Consider the following 6,063-nt stretch of genomic DNA (forward strand, 5'->3'; position numbering starts at 1 on the left):
AGCACGAGTGCTAAAATACAAAAATATGTCTTCACAAGTCATGATCACTGATGAACAACTTGCATTACCAAGTCCTTCTATCTGTTTACAACAACATCATAGAGTCCTATAAACTGTGTGCACACTCCTGGGAGACTTCAAACCATGTCTGCATTAAGTGTAACAATTACTTCACTTCCAAAGGAAACTGAAAGAACAGAGATAAGCAAGTATAATGTGATTTACTTGAACTCCACAGCGCTTTACCTGCTGCTTACTTGGATCTGTCAGCAGCAGCTTGTTGATACACATCATGTCTCTTGAACAAAAACATCCTGATTAGAGATAAGCCCGAGCTGATGGGCATCCTGATTGATGGTTTCCCAGAAATGAAAGCAGAGTTCATGCATTTAGCAAGAAGAGAGGAAATAAAAACTGTTGCACTGTGGAGATGATTTTATCTAGCAGAAGTGAGTTTCAGGAAACAGGAAGCACATTTTCTTTCTCCTAAATTCAGTGTTCAAAGACCAAAAGTCTTCATCTTTTTATTTTCAACAGCCTAATTGCTAAAACGTGTCTGTTGAGCGTGATGTTTTACATCAGTTTCTCTTTATTTCACACTTAAAAGCATGTTGCTAGGATACAAATGGCAACAGGTCACGCTTATATACGGCCTCCTACTTCAGTATCAAACCCCTCTTCTGTGTCTCTCCTGCAAAGAAGCACATCTGATAATATGCTGGCTTTTAATTCCATTTCCATGTTTATATTTTGACTTTAATAACGTTTTGGCTTGTTGCTGAAATCAAAATCCTCAAAACCTGTTCAGTTGTACATTCAAATGAATATTGGGGTCAGTTATTAGTAAACTGTCTTCTAAAGGTACAAGATAAGTTTTACAATCACTTACACACAACATCATGAAATCTAGAGATCATTTCTGGTTCAAAGTGATCGCTTTTGTAATTTGAAAGCTTGAAGTAAGACTTTAACAGTTTGGGAAATAGTTGTATTTGTTCGCCTGATTCTAGATCCATACTAACGAGTAGCCTGGTATCCATCTTCTTATCCGAAAAAAAAACATACTACATACAGCATGCTACATACTCCTTAGTTTTTACTACATACAGTATGCTACATATAGCATGCTACATACTACATATAGCATGCTACATACGACATACAGCATGCTACATACGACATACAGCATGCTACATACGACATACAGCATGCTACATACGACATACAGCATGCTACATACGACATACAGCATGCTACATACGACATACAGCATGCTACATACAACATACAGCATGCTACATACTACCTATAGCATGCTACATACTCGTTAGTTTTTACTACATACAGTATGCTACATACTACACAGCATGCTAAGCACTGCATGCTACATACTCGTTAGTTTTTACTACATACAGTATGCTACATACTACACAGCATGCTACGTACTGCATGCTACATACTCGTTAGTTTTTACTGCATACTGCCCTCTAAATTATCAATGAAGTGGGCCATTACCAGCAGAGTGTTCACACTGAAGTCATCTCCAGCGAGACGTCTTCCCTGCATCACATGACTATCGATCAGGCCTTTTGCAGTCCTAGATACAGCTAAATAAAAACAGCCTCTGCACTGGGAACGCACTACATACTCAATTTTCCGTCATACAGATATGAATAATACGTTGCGGTTTTTGAACACAGCCTTTGTGTAGGACAACATTTCTGTAAACACATCTTCCCCGCGCCATTGACTACATGAGGGTGGTGCGGATGGGTGGGTAGACTGGTGCTTGAGTTGTGTCCCTGTTGCTTTCATGTTGTAACTGGACACATGGGACGGCCCTGTTCTCCAGAGACCATCTGGATGTGCGTGTGCGTGTGTATGTGTGTGTGTGTGTTACCACAGCAGATGGATTACCTCCCCTCTTTCTGAATGCAGTCCTTTCACAGGTGGGAGCTAAAACCTGCTCTTTTGAAGGAGAGACAAGATCCAGCACCGCGGTGAGGAGACACGGATGTGCACAATACCGGAGTGATTCCTGCACGCTGACACACTCTCCATCTGTATGCAAATGAGACCCTATAGGAAGGAGGTGGGCTTTTTAACCTTTGTCGACCTCTGCATCTTCACCAATCTACTGTCTGTCTTCTGGAGACGTCAGTAGTGTTCATGTACTGCAACGCTATGCTCTTAAATACACTTAAAAGATCCACTGAAGCAACTGGGGACTAAATGCCTTGCTTGAGGGCACAGTTATACCAGTGTTCCCAGCTGAGGAGGTCACTAATGGTGGAAAGCAACTAAGCACACACCTCCTCAAGTGCTGTACTTAAGTAAACATGTTCAGGTTATTGTACTTAACTCAAGTATTTCCATTTCTAACCCAGTATATTAAGTAATTGAAATAGCTCTACCTTTCGCTGCAACAATGAAGAGTTGTTCACATTATCACAGCACTATTTGTGGGATGTAGTGATGAAATATATAATATTCCTTTTTTGTGTACTTTTTAAGCATATTTGGATGTTTTCACTTGTAATACATTTTCATGAAACAGAGCATTTGTTGCAATTTATTTTATAGTTTTGTTACTTTTCCTGATGTCAAAGTTCAGACTACTTCTTTCCTCTGCTGGTAACACTCAAGGAAAAGCATAATGTTTAGAGGTTACTGTTCTAATTAACACATACATTTACATTTTCGAGAATACATTTACCTTTAACTTGTGGCCACCAACCTTTTTGGCTTGTTATAACCTCCAAATAAAAGGATAAAATACATGATTAATCCATTCCCTTCAGCACAGCACAAATAAGAGGTAAATAAAACAACATGATTTGTGTAAAAATGACTACTTTGCTAAGATTAAGGCTCTTAATCTTTGTCATGGTTTATATAATATCCACGTGAGGTAAGGAAATGGTATTGGTCAAGGCTAAAAGAATCCAGGGTTTACTGATTATTTTTGTTTTACTCGTCTATCCACCCTGTCCTTTGTGTTCAGAGAACTCATTTTTCTTGGACTCTTTCCTTTAAAGATACTTGAAACCTCTTAGTCGCAGGTTGCATAAAGTATTTTGCAGAGATATGATAAGTTCAACCAAAGAGGGGTGTTCAATCTTTTCTAATAAATATCAAAGATTCCAAAAAAAATACATTAGTTTGTTTTCTTTGTAGCAAATCCTAGTAATCTCACAAGCCTTCAGATCTATCCTGCAACCCCTCTAACATTCACCAAACCTACACTTGAAATAACTGCAAGATGTGCTGCTCTTCTGCCCTCAACTCTTTAGCAGTTAGGTCATAACCTTGGATTAACGTGGCATTGTGCTTTGAGGAAGAGCAGAGGAGGCGACTGGTTTAAACTGATAAACAGTCTTTGGTGAATACCGACAACCTGTTTCTGGTTTAAAGGACTAAAATCAAGCTGGCCATAAAAGTTTTGTTGCTCTTTTTTTTAGGCCTTATCAGTGACGTATTTTACGAGGTCCTGGTCTGTGCATGCTGGGATGGATTGAAGGGTTTAGAGCAAGTCTCCCCTGAGGTATCTCCATATGTGAAAGTATTCTTATCTGCCATGTTTACACTGACAAGACCAGATATCCTCTTTATTCTGTGATTCATAGGAGGAAGCATGGCAGGCCGCATTTAGGAGATCTGAGCATCTTATATCTCATCTCTGAGTTCAGTGATAGTGGAAGAGATGAAGCAAAAAGTTAATTTGGGTTGAAAGGTCTTGCCTCCCTTTTTGTTTCTCTGGAGATGATGGCTAAGTTTTTAACAGCAGACAATACACAGTCGAGTATTTTTGTATCGTCATGCTGCCACAGAACAGACACGAAATGAACGGCTGTCCTGGATTAGCAACCCTTCATTTTCTTGTTATGCGCGTTGAATATCGAAAAGGTGAAATGGGGACTGCCAGTCGCAAAAATCAGTTACAAAGCATGAACAGGAAAAGCGAGAGATACAGTACGACGTGTCGTTAACTGGTCCGACTGGTTAACATAGTAACTGTAGTAGTTGTGTTTGTGTGTGTGTGTGTGTGTGTGTGTGTGTGTGTGTGTGTGTGTGTGTGTGTGTGTGTGTGTGCACATGCGTGCATGTGTGTGTGTGTGTGTGTGTGTGTGGGTTGAGTGTTTCCGTGTTTGCCCAGTGTTATTGAAACCCAACTATGCATTTCCAGTTGGTTTGAAAATGTCTGTCACTTTTCTCTGAACAGTAACATGTCACACAGACTGGCATGAAATCTGAGCTCTGCACTCGAGAAAACATGAATGCATACAGCACCGCCAGCAGAGCAGAACATAAGGGTATGATAAAGGTGCACGAGGGTATCAGCGGTGACGAACATGTCTCATCTTATCGTAGCGGAAATGCTCTTTCCACACACTGGATTACTCAGTCAGCCATGGGAACTGAAGGAGCAAATGGGTTAATGAAAGTTATTATATAATAGTAAAATGTAGATCTAGCTGGAAAAATCAGATGTTCAATCAATCAATAAATCACGATTATCAATCTGTGCTGCAGAGTATCGGTCGACGAAAGAGAGGTAAAAGCATAACAACTAGTTAAAAAACGTCTTCATAAGGAACTTGTCAGGTTGTGCTTTTTATGTGGGATATCGAGTATGTAGTGTGTTCAAGTGGTTCAGGTCATGATAACACTGATGCATTGTGGGCTAAATGTCTCACTCAAGCGCACTTTTACAATGGTTTCCCTGGCTGATGAGCTACACTGTCCCATCATACTGCTGTGCCATCTTTGCTAATGTTTAGAGTTTGTTTTTTAGGAAACCTGTTGTTCAGGAGTTAGAGCGGTCTTTGAACTGGTAGGTCTCCGGTTCGATCCCCGGCCCCCGCAGTCGACATGCGAGTGAATGTTTATCATTCCGGATGAGCAGGTGCCACCTGGTATGGTAGCATTTGCCATCCGTGAATGCATGTGAGGGTAAGTGTGTGAATGATGGCTTTAATGTTCATAAATGTCACCTTTTATAGGTTTACAATGTGACATAATAATGTACATCAACCTTTTTCAGCATATCACCAACGAAGACCTATGTGGCCTATAGAAGAGCTGGTGTGATGACAGATGAGTTGGATTTGGTTTGGCTGGTTAAACAGGATGTAAAATGAGAAGAGGACTCACACCCCTGCATGGATATGAAAGCTTTTCTCAAAAACAGAATTCAGATAAAACACAAAATAAGTGATTATCAGTTGAGGTGAGAAATGTCTCACATATTCAACTCCCAACAAGAATTAGAAGAACAGATCATTTTATTTATTTGTTGTTTAAGCTTTATTGCTTTTCATAAATTGCCTGAAAACAGTACATGGATTGTTGTAATTTTCACATCGATATGTTATGTTTAGATGCACCAGCTTAACTCTGGATACTCTACTACTACTACTACTACTACTACTACTACTACTACTACTACTACTACTACTACTACTATTGCTGCTTCAACAAAGACAATTATAATTGCTGCCGCTTAAAAGCTGTTGTGCTTCACGAGGAAGTGTGGAGGCCAGGAAACAAGTTTGGTCAATCATGATGAACCATAGAGGTCAAATGTGATGTCATTAATTATTCAACACCCCCTTTAAAAGACATATGCATTTGAATAAATCCACAAGGGAAATAAACTGCTTTTTACCAGTACTGTTTATGTATGGTCCACGTGGTGTGACCTTTATAATATTCCTATGAGATAAGCGCATCCATTGAGCCATCTGCAGTGTAAAAAGAACATACAGATGCTCATCGTCATTATCCCATATTTAGAATTCAGTGTTTTTGACTTAACCATTGGAGAAAGATACTGCAGTGAAACCACCATTAAAACCCTGAATACATCAGCAAATGAGCGCCACTTTGGTGAGATAGTTATTAGAGCTGGATGGAAAACAGCATGTCTCAACCTTGACCCATCCTGGCCCCCCTCGACACACACACTGAGTCCCCAAAAGATGCTTAAAGATAAAAGAGAATCGACCCGTCAGCCGTATGTACAGAGACCGGAGATCTGAAAGGAGAAAAGCCATGAAAAAT

Source organism: Clinocottus analis, unplaced genomic scaffold, assembly GCF_023055335.1.
Source record: "Clinocottus analis isolate CAN_PGR_092001 unplaced genomic scaffold, fCliAna1.0.p SCAF_15, whole genome shotgun sequence".
Lineage (NCBI taxonomy): Eukaryota > Metazoa > Chordata > Actinopteri > Perciformes > Cottidae > Clinocottus > Clinocottus analis.